At 38.4% G+C, this 14,424-nt stretch overlaps 1 pseudogene; it reads right to left on the bottom strand.

Annotated features, from left to right (window-relative positions):
* Positions 1-14,000, bottom strand: part of LOC127490926 (cyclin-I pseudogene) — a 53,603-nt pseudogene extending 39,603 nt beyond the window's left edge.
* Between the last annotated feature and the right edge of the window lie 424 nt (positions 14,001-14,424).

The following is a 14,424-nucleotide window of genomic DNA, read 5'->3' as shown; positions in this document are numbered from 1 at the left end:
GGATGCGACATCGTAGGTGGTAGCTGTACCTGCTGTGCCACACTGCCAGCCCCACAAACAAATTGAAATGAAATTAAACACTATTTTCAAAAACACATCTTTATTTATTTGGTATTTATCTAATAAGTAATGTGCAAAACCTCTAAACAGAAAGCTATAAAACATTGAGAAAAACTGAAGTAAGTCTATACTCTCAGAGATTTGTGTGGGTGAAGTAATAAGTGGTAAGTTGATACAGAGCACTTGTAATTGATCACTATCAGTTTGATCAACAAGTGGCCCAATGAAACAAAATAGAATAATGCTTCTTAAACTTTGTAGTACATCAGAATCACCAGATGAGTGAGTCAGTAGACTGGGGGAGCCATTTTAGCTTCACTAAGTACTCAAGTGATACCAGTGCTACTTATGAGTACCACACTTTCAGAAGCACCAACAGATTTGAAATTAGGAAACAAACACAAGTAGTTAATTGTGATCAATAGAAATAACAAAGGATACTTACAAGACAAATATATGCAGATTTAAGCGATTTATCAAAGTTTAGGACCTCTAAGTTTCTTATAAGCATAAGTAGAGATATTGTTTTTTTTTGTTTGTTTGTTTTTATTTTTGATAGGCAGAGTGGACAGTGAGAGAGAGAGACAGAGAGAGAAAGGTCTTCCTTTGCCGTTGGTTCACCCTCCAATGGCCGCCGCTGCAGCCGGCGCACCGCGCTGATCCGATGGCAGGAGCCAGGATCCAGGTGCTTTTCCTGGTCTCCCATGGGGTGCAGGGCCCAAGCACCTGGGCCATCCTCCACTGCACTCCCTGGCCATAGCAGAGAGCTGGCCTGGAAGAGGGGCAACCGGGACAGAATCCGGTGCCCCAACCGGGACTAGAACCCGGTGTGCCGGCGCCGCAAGGTGGAGGATTAGCCTATTGAGCCACGGCGCCGGCCAGAGATATTGTTTTGTTTCTTATTTTATGATAAATATTTGTTAATATTTTCAGAATAATTAAGAATGGGATACATCAAAGTCAGTATTTTAAAACAGAATAGGGAAGCCAAAATAACTCAGAAAATAACTTGCAGATCCAGGTTCAAGACCCACCTAAGTAAGTACCAGGCAGAAAATGTCTTTACACAATGAAAAGGGCAATTCAACAGGAGAATATCAGTCATTAATATATTTCTATACAGCATCAGAACATCTAAATATATAAAGCAATTATTGACAGATATGAAGAAATGGACAAAGACTAACTTTTTTTAAAGATTTATTTATTTGAAAGAGTACAGAGGTTTTTTTTTTTTTCTTTTTTCTTTTTTCTTTTTTTTTTTTTTGACAGGCAGAGTGGACAGTGAGAGAGAGAGACAGAGAGAAAGGTCTTCCTTTTCCATTGGTTCACACCCTAATGGCCACTGCGGCCAGCACGATGGCCAGCGCACCGCGCTGATCCGAAGTCTGGAGCCAGGTGCTTCTGATCTCCCATGCAGGTGCAGGGCCTAAGCACTTGGGCCATCCTCCACTGCAATCCCGGGCCACAGCAGAGAGCTGAGCTGGACTGGAAGAGGAGCAACCAGGACAGAATCCGGCACCCCAACCGGGACTAGGACTGGGGTGCCGGCACCGCAGGCGGAGGATTAGCCTATTAAGCCACGGCGCTGGCCAAGAGATATTTTCGATCCACTGGTTCACCCCCCAAATGATAGCAGTGGGCCCGAAGCTAGGAGCCAGGAGTTGAATCTGCATCTCCCAAGTGGGTACAGGAGCCCACACAGTTGGGTTATCCTTTGCCATTTTCCCAGGCACAGTAGTATGGAGCTAGATTGGAATTGGTGCAGCCAGGACTCGATCTGGCACCCATATGGGATGTTAGTGCTATAGACAGTGGCTTAACTCACTGTACCTCAGTGCCAGTCCCTGACTTTCACTCTTCTAGTCAGTATAATACAGGAAGTTCTAGTCAAAGCAATAAGGTAAGGAAAAAAAATAAAAGTCATCCAGCATCAAAAAAGGTGAAATTATCTTTTAGATGTAGAAAATGTGAAAGTCTCTTTTAAAAAAAGCTATTTTTAGAATTAATGAACAAATGTAGCAAAGTTTCACACTATACAATGAATATATAAAAGTCATTTGCATTTCTCTATACTAACAATGAATTGCCTGAAATGAAAAGTAAGAAAAAAATCCTGAATTATAATAACATGAAAAAGAATAAAACAGCAATAATAAGGGTGAATACCTGTACATTAAAAACTATAAAATATTCATAACTGAAGCAGAGCAAATAAAAAACATCCTATTGTTGGCTTAGAGATTTAATTTTATTTAAATGTCCCTATTATCTAAGGTGATTTATGGATTCAGTGGAATTCTTAAAATCCCATTTTTTTACAGATATAGAAAAGACAATCCTAAAATTCATATAGAACCAAATATGACCCATTCAAAGCAATTTTGAAAAACCAAAATAAAACTGGAGGAATTAGGTTTCCTGATTCAAAATGTACAATACCTAAAATAATTTGTAGTGACATAAATACAAACATATAGACCAAGTGAATAGAATAGCATGGCACAAAATAAATGCATGTATATGTGGTCAATATATGGACAATGGTGCCAGGAATAAAGTAGTGGAGACAGGATAATCTTTTCAATTAATAATGCCTATAAAATTGCATATACATGTAAGATAATCAAACCAGACCTTTATCCCACAGCAGACACAAATATTAACTCAAAATGTATTGATGATTTAAACATAGACCTAAAACTATAAATATGCCAGAAGAAAACAAAGAGATAATACCTGGACATTGTCCTAGACAATGCTTTTTATTACCATCACACCAGACACACAGGCAACAAAGTCAGAAATAGACTAGTAGGATTGCTGTGGTTTAAATGTGGTTAAATGTGTTGGAGACTTGATCTGGTTTCCTGTCTTTCCAGGTAATTTCTTTATCTCACAGATGTTCCCACCAGGGTACTATCCACTTTGATATGCACCCAAGAGGACCCTGGAACAACCTGTGACAAGTTGGACTTTCTGCCTTCAAAACTGAACTAAATAAACCTGTTTTCTTTATAATTGATCTGGCCTCAGTATTTCCTTATAGTACTGAAAAACAGGAAATTCAGGGACTAAATCAAACTGAAAAAGCTTTCACAGCAAATGTAATGATTAAAAAATAAAAAGACCACCTAGAAAGAAAAAAATTTTTTGAAAAAAACATTTTATTAAAAGGAGCGTAGATACCAAGGGATGCATATAAGTGTACAGATCACTGATGTGCTATTTCAGCTGCTTGTGCTCATAGCCAACACCCAAATTAAGAGCAAAGTATTGATACTACCCCAAAGTCCTCACCATCCCCCTCCATTTCTTTCTTTAACATGAAATAAGTGTATATTGTCATTTACCTGGTATGATTCAGTGAAGCAATATTTTTAGCTGTATATCAAATGTTCAGACATCCACACAATTTTTTTTCCTCTCATTAAATTTAATTACCACAAACGAGAAAACATTCAATATTTTTCTCTTTGGCTATGATTATCACACCTAATACAATGATCCCCAGTTGCACCCAATTTTTTGAAAATGTTGACTTTTTATTCTTTTTTTATGAGTAATGTTCCATCATGTTTATATATACCACATTTCCATTATTCAGGCATCGGTTCATGGACATATAGGTTGATTCCATATCTTAGCTTTTATGAATTGAACTGCTATAAATATGTAGTGCCTGCAACTCTTCCATATGCTGATTTTATTTCCTTTAGATATATCCCAGTAGTTGAATAGCTGGGTCATATGGTAGGCTTATTTGTAGTTTTGTGAGTAATCCTCACACTGTCTTCCATAATGGTTATATCAGTTTTCATTGCCCCCAACAAAACTGTATTAGGATTCCTTTTTCTCTTCATTCTCAGTAGCATTTGCTGTTTTTGGTGATAGCCATTATAACCAGGATGAGGTGATACTTCATTTTTATTTGCATTTTGCCAACAGCTAGTGGTCCAGAGCATTTTCTGATGCGTTTATTGGCTATTTGTATTTCACCTTTTGAAAAATGCCTTTTTCATATCCTTTGCCTGTTTCTATAATGTGTTGTTTGTTGATCAGTTCCTTGAGCTCCTAAAATATTCTGGATACTGATACTTGATCAGATATGTAGTTTACAAATAACTTTCTCCCAATCTGTATGTTGCCTCTTCACTTTATTCTTTCCTTTGCTTTGCAAAAGCTTCTTAGCTTGATGTAATCTCATTGGTCTTTTTTGGTTGTATCTTTGTGCTTCTTGAGTCTTATCCAAGAAGTCTCTGCCTACAGTAATATTCTGCATCATTTCCCTTATTTTTTCCTCTAGCAATTTGATGCTTTCTGGTGTTGGTTTAGATCTTTGAACCAGTGTTAGCTGATTTCTGTACAGAGTGTATTATATGGGTCTTATTTCAAACTTCTGCATGTGGAAATTCAAATTTTCCCAATGCCATTTGTTAAAGAGACTGTCCTTTATCTGGTGAGTGATTTTCATCTCATTTGTTAATGATTAGTTATTGTAGAATGTGGATTAATTTCTTGGCTTTCTATTCTGTTTCGCTGGCCCACATGTCTACTTTTGTGCCAGTACTGAGTGTTTGGATTATAACTGCACTAAAGTATGTCTTAAAATCTGGTATTGTGATACTTGCAGCTTTGTTTTTATTGTTTAAAGTTGTTTTTGCTATTCAGGGTCTTTTGCATTTCTGTAGTTTAGGATTTTTTTTTTCTAATTCTATGAACTGCTATAAATATGGAGTGCGTGTATTTTGGGATCACATTAAATCTGTAAATTGCTCTGGGTAGTGTGAACGTTTTGATATTATTCCAATTCATGAACATGACTATTTCATTAATATTCTGTAATATTCACTTTTGTTTTCACAGGCAGAGGTAGAGAGAGACAGAGAGAAAGGTATTCCTTCCATTGGTTCACACCCCGCCACCCCCCCCCCAGATGGCTGCTACGGCCAGCGCGCTGTGCCGATCTGAAGCCAGGAGCCAGGTGCTTCCTCCTGGTCTCCCACGTGCGTGCAGGGCCCAAGCACTTGGGCCATCCTCCACTGCCTTCCCGGGTCTCAGCAGAGAGCTGGACTGGAAGAGGAGCAACTGGGACAGAATTCGGTGCCCCAACCTGGACTAGAACCCCGGGTGCCGGCGCCGCAGGTGGAGGATTAGCCTAGTGAGCAGCAGTGCCAGCCATGTAATATTCACTATAAGGGTCTTTCATATACTTAAATTTATCTTAAGATATTTAAATTTTATGTGAGTGGGAGTGATCTTACAAGTTCTTTCTAAGCCTGAGCGTTGTTTGTGTATAAGAATGCTATAGATTTTTTGTATTGATTTTATGTCCTGCAACTTTCCCAAATTCTCTTATGAGTTCTTATGGTCTCTTAGTGGAGTTTTTTGGTTCATCCATGCAAAGGATCAAGTCATGTACAGACATGGATAATTTGACTTCCTCTTTTCCAGCTTGTATTGATTTTCTTTTCTTGCCTAATTGCTTTAACTAAAACTTCCACATCTTATTGAATAATGGTGGTGAGAATGGACATCCCTGTCTGGTTCCAGATCTTAGTAGGAATGTCTCTAGTTTTTCCCCATTCAAAATGATGATGGCTGCAGGGTTGTTATATATTGCTTGATTATGTGGATACATATTCCATCTAATCTCGATTTTTAAATGATTTTATCATGAAATGTTATGTTTTATCAGATTCTTTCTCTGCGTCTATTGAGATAAAATTGTTTTAGTTTTCATTTTGTTGATGTGATGTATCACACTTGTTTATTTGTGCATGATAAACTATCCCTGCATCTCTAGGGTACATTCTACTTTGTCTAGGTGGATGATCCTGATGTGTGTTAGATTTGATTTGCTATTATTTTTAAAAATATTTATTTACTTATTTATTTGAAAGAGAGACAGGGAGGGAGGGAGGGAAGGAGGAGAGGTCTTCCATCCACTGGTTTATGCCCCAAGTAGCCACAATGGTTAGGGCTGAGCAAGGTCAAAGCCAGGAGCCAGAAGCTTCTTCCAGGTCTCTTGTATGGGTAGTAGGGGCCCAAGTAATTTGACTATCCTCTGCTTCTTTTTCAAGGTCATTAGCAGGGATCTGAATTGCAAGTGGAGCATCCAGGATATGAACCAGGCCCTTTTGGAATACTGACATTGTTGGCTGCAGCTTTACACGGCACCCACAATGCTGGCCCCATATGCTAATATTATTTTGAGATTTTTGTACCTCTGTTCATCAGGGATATTGGTCTATAGTTCTCTTTTTTGGTTTTATCATTCTCTCTTTTTATAAATAAGGTAATGCTGGTCTCATCGAATGAGTTTGGAAGGCTTCCCTCTATTTCAGTTGTTCTGAAGAGTTTAAGAAGTATTGGGGTTGGTTCTTTAAAAGTTTTGGTAGAACTCAGTAGTGAAGCCATCCAGTCATTGTGATTTTCTTTTTTGTTAGGCTGTTTATTATTGATTAAATCTCAGTCATGGTTATTGTTATATTCAGGTTTTCTATGTCTTTGTGCCAAAATTTGACTAAATTATAGGTGTCCAGAAATCTATCCTTTTCTTCAATATTTTCTAATTTGTTGGCTTATAGCTGTAGTAATTACTAATGACTACTTTTATTAATGTGCTATCATTTGTAATATTTCTTTTTTCATCTCTGATTTTGTTAATTTGGGTCTTTTCCTTTTTTAGTTATATGGGCCAGTGATTTATCAATTTTACTCTTTCAAAAAGCCATCTCTTCATTTCACTAATATTTTGTATAGTTTTAAAAATTCTAATCTTTTATTTTCCATTTTCCCAATTTTTATTGAGGCACTTATTGCTATAAACTTTACTTGTAAGACTGATTTTGCTGTACTGTATCCCATAAGTTTAATATGCTGTGTTTTCATTTTCATTTACTTCAATAATATTTTTGATTTCCCTTTTTTATTTTTATTTTTTAACTTTTATTTAGTGAATATAAATTTCCAAAGTACAGCTTATGGATTAAAGTAGCCTCCCCCACCCCCCATAATTTCCCTCCCACCCGCAATCCTCCCCTCTCCTGCTCCCTCACCTCTTCCATTCACATCAACATTCATTTTCAATTATCTTTATATACAGAAGATCAATTTAGCATATATTAAGTAAAGATTTCAACAGTTTGCACACACACAGAAACACGAAGTATAAAATACTGTTTGTGTATTAGTTATAGCATTAATTCACATTGTACAACACATTAAGGACAGAGATCCTACATGAGGAGTAAGTGCACAGTGACTCCTGTTGTTGACTTAACAATTGACACTCTTGTTTATGGCGTCAGTAATCACCCTAGGCTCTTGTCATGAATTGCCAAGGCTATGGAGGCCTTTTGAGTTCGCCGACTCTGATCTTATTTAGACAAGGTGAGAATCAAAGTGGAAGTTCTCTCCTCCCTTCAGAGAAAGGTACCTCCTTCTTTGATGGCCCGTACTTTTCCACTGGGATCACATTCGCAGAGATTTTTCATATAGGTCTTTTTTGTTTGTTTGTTTGCAGAGTGTCTTGGCTTTCCATGCCTAAAATACTCTCATGGGCTCTTCAGCCAGATCTGAATGGCTTAAGGGCTGATTCTGAGGCCAGAGTGCTATTCAGGACATCTGCCATTCTATGAGTCCCATGATATACTATGATATCCCGCTTCCCGTGTTGGATTATTCTCTCCCTTTTTCATTCTATCAGTCAGTATTTGCAGACACTAGTCTTGTTTATGTGAACCGTTTGACTCTTAATCCTATCATTATGATCAATTGTGAATTGAAATTGATCACTTGGACTAGTGAGATGGCATTGGTACATGCAACCTTGATGGGATTGTATTGGAATCCCCTGGAATGCTTCCAACTCTACCATTTGGGGCAAGACTGATTGAGCATGTCCCAAATTGTATATCTCCTCCCTCTCTTATTCCCACTCTTATATTTTACAGGGATCACTTTTCAGTTAAATTTAAACACCTAAGAATAATTATGTCTTAATTACAGAGTTCAACCAATAGTATTAAGTAGAACAAAAAAATATTAAAAGGGATAAAGTATTAAGTTGTTCAAAAACAGTCAGGACAAGGGCTGATCAAGTCACTGTTTCTCATAGTGTCCATTTCACTTCAACAGGTTTCTTTTTTGGTGCTTGGTTAGTTGTCACTGATCAGGGAGAACATATGTTACTGTCCCTTTGAGAGTGGCTTATTTCACTCAGCATGATGTGTTCCAGATTACTCCATTTTGTTGCAAATGACCAGATTTCATTGTTTTTGACTGCTGTGTAGTATTCTATAGAGTACATGTCCCATATTTCTTTATCCAGTCTATTGTTGATGGGCATTTAGGTTGATTCCATGTCTTAGCTATTGCAAATTGAGCTGCAATAAACATTAAGGTGCAGGCAGCTTTTTTGTTTGCCAGTTTAATTTCCTTTGGGTAAATTCCAAGGAGTGGGATGGCTGGGTTGAATGGTAGGGTTATATTCAGGTTTCTGAGAACTCTCCAGACTGACTTCCATAGTGGCTTAACCAATTTGCATTCCCACCAACAGTGGGTTAGTGTCCCATTTTCCCTACATCCTTGCCAGCATCTGTTGTTGGTAGATTTCTGAATGTGAGCCATTCAAACTGGGGTGAGGTGAAACCTCATTGTGGTTTTGATTTGCATTTCCCTGATTGCTAGTGATCTTGAACATTTCTTCATGTGCCTATTGGCCATTTGGAGTTCCTCTTTTGAGAAATGTCTATCAAGGTCCTTGGCCTATCTCTTAAGTGGGTTGTTTGTTTTGATGTTGTGGAGTTTCTTGATCTCTTTGTAGATTCTGTTATTAACCCTTTATCTGTTGCACACTTTGCGAATATTTTTTCTCATTCTGTCAGATGCCTCTTCACTTTCCTGACTGTTTCTTTTGCAGTACAGAAACTTCTCAATTTGATGCAATCCCAACTGTTAATTTTGGCTTTCACTGCCTGTGCTTCTGGGTTCTTTTCCAAGAAGTATTTGCAGGTGCCAATATCGTGCAGGTTTTCTCCAATGTATTGAAGAATATTCCTCAATACAATCAAAGCAATTCATGAAAAACCCATGGCCAGCATCCTATTGAATGGGGAAAAGTTGGAAGCATTTCCACTGAGATCTGGTACCAGACAGGCATGCCCACTCTCACCACTGCTATTAAATATAGTTCTGAAAGTCTTAGCCAGAGCCATCAGGCAAGAAAAAGAAATTAAAGGGATACAAATTGGGAAGGAAGAAGTCAAACTATCCCTCTTTGCAGACAATATGATTCTTTATTTAGGGGATCCAAAGAACTCTACTAAGAGACTATTGGAACTCATAGAAGAGTTTGGCAAAGTAGCAGTATATAAAATCAATGCACAAAAATCAACAGCCTTAGTATACACAGACAATGCCACGGCTGAGAAAGAAGTGCTAAGTTCAATCCCATTCACAATATCCACAAAAACAATCAAATACCTTGGAATAAACTTAACCAAGCAAGTTAAAGATCTCTACGATGAGAATTACAAAATCTTAAAGAAAGAAATAGAAGAGGATACCAAAAAATGGAAAAATCTTCCATGCTCATGGATTGGAAGAATCAGTGTCATCAAAATGTCCATTCTCCCAAAAGCGATTTATAGATTCAATGTGATACCAATCAAAATACCAGACATTTTTCTCAGATCTAGCAAAAATGATGCTGAAATTCATATGGAGGCACAGGAGACCTCGAATAGCTAAAGCAATCTTGTACGACAAAAACAAAGCCAGAGGCTTCACAATACCAGATTTCAGGACATACTACAGGGCAGTTGTAATCAAAACAGCATGGTACTGGTACCGAAACAGATGGATAGACCAATGAAACAGAATAGAAACACCAGAAATCAATCCAAACATCTACAGCCAACTCATATTTGATCAAGGATCTAAAACCAAATCCCTGGATTAAGGACAGTCTATTCAATAAATGGTGCTGGGAAAACTGGATTTCCACATGCAGAAGTATGAAGCAAGACCTCTACATTACACTTTACACAAAAATCCACTCAACATGGATTAAAGATCTAAATCTATGACACGACACTATCAAATTATTACAGAACATTGATTTCCCTTTGGATTTCTTCTATGACTCACTGTTCATTATGGGGTATGACATTCAGTATCTATGGGTTTTACATTTTATATATTTTCTTTCATTGAAAATTTCCAGCTTCATTCCATTGTGGACACAAAAGACATATATAGTATGATTTCCATTTTTTAAAAAAATGTTTTATGGCCTAGTATAGTCTATCCCAGAAAATTTTCTACTCACTGATGAAAGAATTTTCATTCTGCAGTTGTGGGATGAAATTTTCTGCATATATCTATTAGGTCGTTTTTGTCTATAGTGTAGGTTAGCTCTACTTTTTAATTACTGATTTTTTGTCCAGTTGATCTGTCCATTGTTGAAAGTTTGGTGTTAAAGTCCCCACCCTCCCCTTACCGTATTAGAGTTTATGCTCTCTTTGAATCCGTTAACACATGTTTTAGAAAATCATGTACCCTAGAATTGGGTGCATATATGTTTACTATAGTCCCATCTTCTTGTTGAATCACTACCTTAATAAATAAGCAGTATCTGTGTGTCTTTTAATAGTTTGTTTCTGAAATCATTTTTTTTTCCTGACATGAGCATAGTTACTCCTGCTCAGTTTTGATTTCCAATTGTATGGGCTACCTTTTCCTATTCTTTCACTTACAGTCTGAAACTTTATTGGTGAAATGTCTTTCTTTAGGCAACATATATGCATGTTTTAATACATTCAACCTGTCTGCATCTTTTAATTGGGGAATTTGTCCATTTACATTCAAGTTCATTATTGATAAATAATGATGGTGTCCATGCCATCTTTTCCATAAATATTTATTTTGAATCCCCTTCTTTTACCAGGTTTTCTACTGTCACATTCTTTCATGATGCTGGTTATCTTTCTCTGTTTTTGTGTATAGCACATCCTTAAGAATCATTTGTAAGAATGGCTGGCTGGTGACAAATGTTTTTAGATTTTGCTTGTCCTGGAAAGTCTTTATTTCACCTTCATTTATGAATGAGAGCTTCACTAGGTATGGTATTTTGAGTTGGCAGTTACTTTCTTTAAGGACTTGCGCTTTAACTCTTCATTCTCTCCTGGCCTGTAGGGTTTCTGTTAAGAAATCTTCTGTCAGTCTGATTAGAGTTCCTTTAAAAGTGATCTGGCATTTCTCTTTTGCAAATTATAGGATATTCTATTTGTTTTATTTAGAAGGATTAATTATAATGTGTCATGGGGAGATTTTTAAAAAAAATTTATTTTATTTGAAAGGCAGAGTTGGAGGGAGGGAGAGAGGAAGAGAGGGTAAGAAAGAAATATCTTCCATTCACAGGTTCACTCTAAATGGCTGCAACTGCTGAGGCTGGGCCAGTCTGAAGCCAGGATCTTTAACCAGGTCTCGCATGTGGATGCAGAGGCCCAAGCACGTGGGCCATCTTCTACTACTTTCCCAGGTGTATTAGGGAGCTGGATCTGAAGTAGAGCAGCCAGGACTCAAACTGGTGCCCATATGGGATACTGGCATCATAATCAGTGGCTTAATCCGCTACGCCATATGTCAGCCGTGAGATCTTTGGATGGATATATCTTTCTCCGAACTGGGTAAATTTTCTGCTGTTATTTCACTGAATACATTTTCTAAGTCATTTTTTGTTTCTGTGTCTTCAGGAACCCGTATGACTCTCAAATTTGCTAGTTTGATGATATCCTTTGATCCTTATCATTGTTTTCAGTCTTTGTAATTTTATTCATTTTTGTCTGAGATATTTCAAAAGATCTGTATTCTAAATCAGATACTCATTCTTCTGTTCTTGGGCATTTTTTGTTTGGAGGGTCTTCATTACTGATTCACTCTCCATCTTGGTTATTGATCTATTTAGGTTTTCTGTATCTTCATGACTCAATATTGGTAGTTTGTATGTTTCCAGGAATCTATCCATTTCTTCTAGGTTTCCCAATTTGTTGGCATATGGCTCGTAGTAGTAATACCTGATGATGATTTTTATTTCTGTGATATTTGTTGTTACATTTCCTTTTTCATCTTAGATTAATTTTGATTTGGATCTTCTTTCTCTTCTCTTCTCTTCTCTTCTCTTCTCTTCTCTTCTCTTCTCTTCTCTTCTCTTCCCTCTTTTCTCTTTTCTTTTCTTTCTTTCTCTCTCTCTTTCTCTTTCTCTCTCTCTTTCTCTCTCTCTCTCCCTTCCTTCCTTTCTTTCCCTTACTTTCCTTTTCCTCCCTCCCTTCCTCCCTCCCATAGTATATCGGTTTTGTTTTTCAAAAAACCCCGGCTCTTAACTCATTAATCTTTTGTAATTTTTTACTTCAATTTTATTTGTTCTCTAACTATTTCTTTCCTCCTACTAATTTTGGGTTTGATTTGTTGTTGTTTTTCTAGGTTCCTGAGATGGCATTGATAGACCATTTATTTGGTGCCTTTCCGATTTCTTGAGGTAGGCACCAATTGCTATAAAATTCCCTGTTAACACTGTTGCTGTACCCACTAAGTTTTGATATGTTGTATTGTCATCTTGTTTCTTTTTTTTTTTTTTTTTTTTTTTTTTTTTTTTTTTTTTTTGACAGGCAGAGTGGACAGTGAGAGAGAGAGACAGAGAGAAAGGTCTTCCTTTGCCGCTGGTTCACCCTCCAATGGCCGCCGCTGCAGCCGGCGCACCGCGCTGATCCTGGCAGGAGCCAGGAGCCAGGTGCTTTTTCCTGGTCTCCCATGGGGTGCAGGGCCCAAGCACCTGGGCCATCCTCCACTGCACTCCCTGGCCATAGCAGAGAGCTGGCCTGGAAGAGGGGCAACCGGGACAGAATCCGGCGCCCCAACCGGGACTAGAACCCGGTGTGCCGGCGCCGCAAGGTGGAGGATTAGCCTATTGAGCCACGGCGCCGGCTCTTGTTTCTAAAAATTTATTGTTTTCTCTTTTGATTTCTTCTGTGATCCACTTTTCATTCGGTACCTGTTGTTCAGTCTCCATATGTTTGCCTATGTTTTTGAGATTCTTGAATTGTTGATTTACAGGTTTATTCCATTGTAGTCAGAAAAGATGGATGGTATGATTTTGATTTTTTTTTAATTTGTTGAGACTTGATTTATGGCCTAGCACATATTCTATTTTAGAGAAAGTTTCATTTATTGATGAGAAGAAAGTGCATTTGGCAACTGTGGGATGAAAAGTTCTCTAGATATCTGTTAGATCCATTTGGTCCATAGTGTCAATTACCTCTTGTTTCTTTGTTGATTTTCTATCTAGTTGAACTGTACATTGATGAAAGTGGAGTGTTGGAGTCCCCTCATTACTATTGTATTGGCCTCTATGTCTACCTTTAGATCCATTAACATTTCTTTCTTTTTTTTAATCTATTTATTTATTTATTTAAAAAGCAGAGAAACAGAGAGAAGGAGAGACACAGAGGGAGATCTTTCACCTGCTGGTTCACTCCCAAATTGGCTGGAACTGGACCAGGCTGGAGCCAGGAGCTTCTTCTGGGTCTCCCATGTGGGCCATCTTCCACAGCTTTCCCAGGCACCAGCGTCCCCGGGCTCGTGTCTCCTTCCCCACCGCTGCTGGGCTGCCACGGAAAAACAGACGCATGGAAGTTCAGGGCCCTGCCCACTGCACCGAAGAGGCTGCATGCACGCACGCGCCTGGTGACTCCAAGGAGGGCAACAAGTGCCAGGCACACCAAGGACGACCGGCCACCAGCCGTAGACCAGCGCCGAACCCCCAGCCAGAGGGGCTCAGAACTGGAGGCGAGGCAGGCCAGACAGGGCCTGAGCCTCCCCCGCTCCGTTCTGCAGGCATGCATGGCCTCAAGGCCGAGGTTTTCTCTTCTGCTCATTGTGTCTTATTTCCCCCAGCCCCAAAGCCCAGGCCCCGCGGGGCTGGGTGCGCCAGGCCGGCCTGGGACCCCATTAACATTTCTTTAAATAGCTAGTCTCCCTATAATTGGGTTCATATGCATTTACTATAATTACATGTTCCTGTTGAATTGATCACTTAATCATTTCATCGTACCCTTTTTTTGTCTTTTTTAACAGTTTTGTCTATTTTGTTATAGTCTGTTTTGTTTGATATTAGGATGGCTACACTGAGCTTTGTTGCTTTCTGTTAGCATGGAATATCTTTTTTGAACATTTGACTTCCAGTTTCTGTGTATCTTTGTTGGTGAGATGTGTTTCTTGTAGGCACCAGATAGCTGGGTCTTATTTTTCTAATCCATTCCGACAGTTTGTATCTTTTAACTGGAAGTTGAGGTCATTTTT

This window comes from Oryctolagus cuniculus, chromosome 11 (genome assembly GCF_051225735.1).
Source record: "Oryctolagus cuniculus isolate XC-2025 breed Fujian yellow rabbit chromosome 11, ASM5122573v1, whole genome shotgun sequence".
Lineage (NCBI taxonomy): Eukaryota > Metazoa > Chordata > Mammalia > Lagomorpha > Leporidae > Oryctolagus > Oryctolagus cuniculus.
Note: the sequence above shows the minus strand (reverse complement) of the source record. Positions and strands in the feature narration are given on the sequence as shown.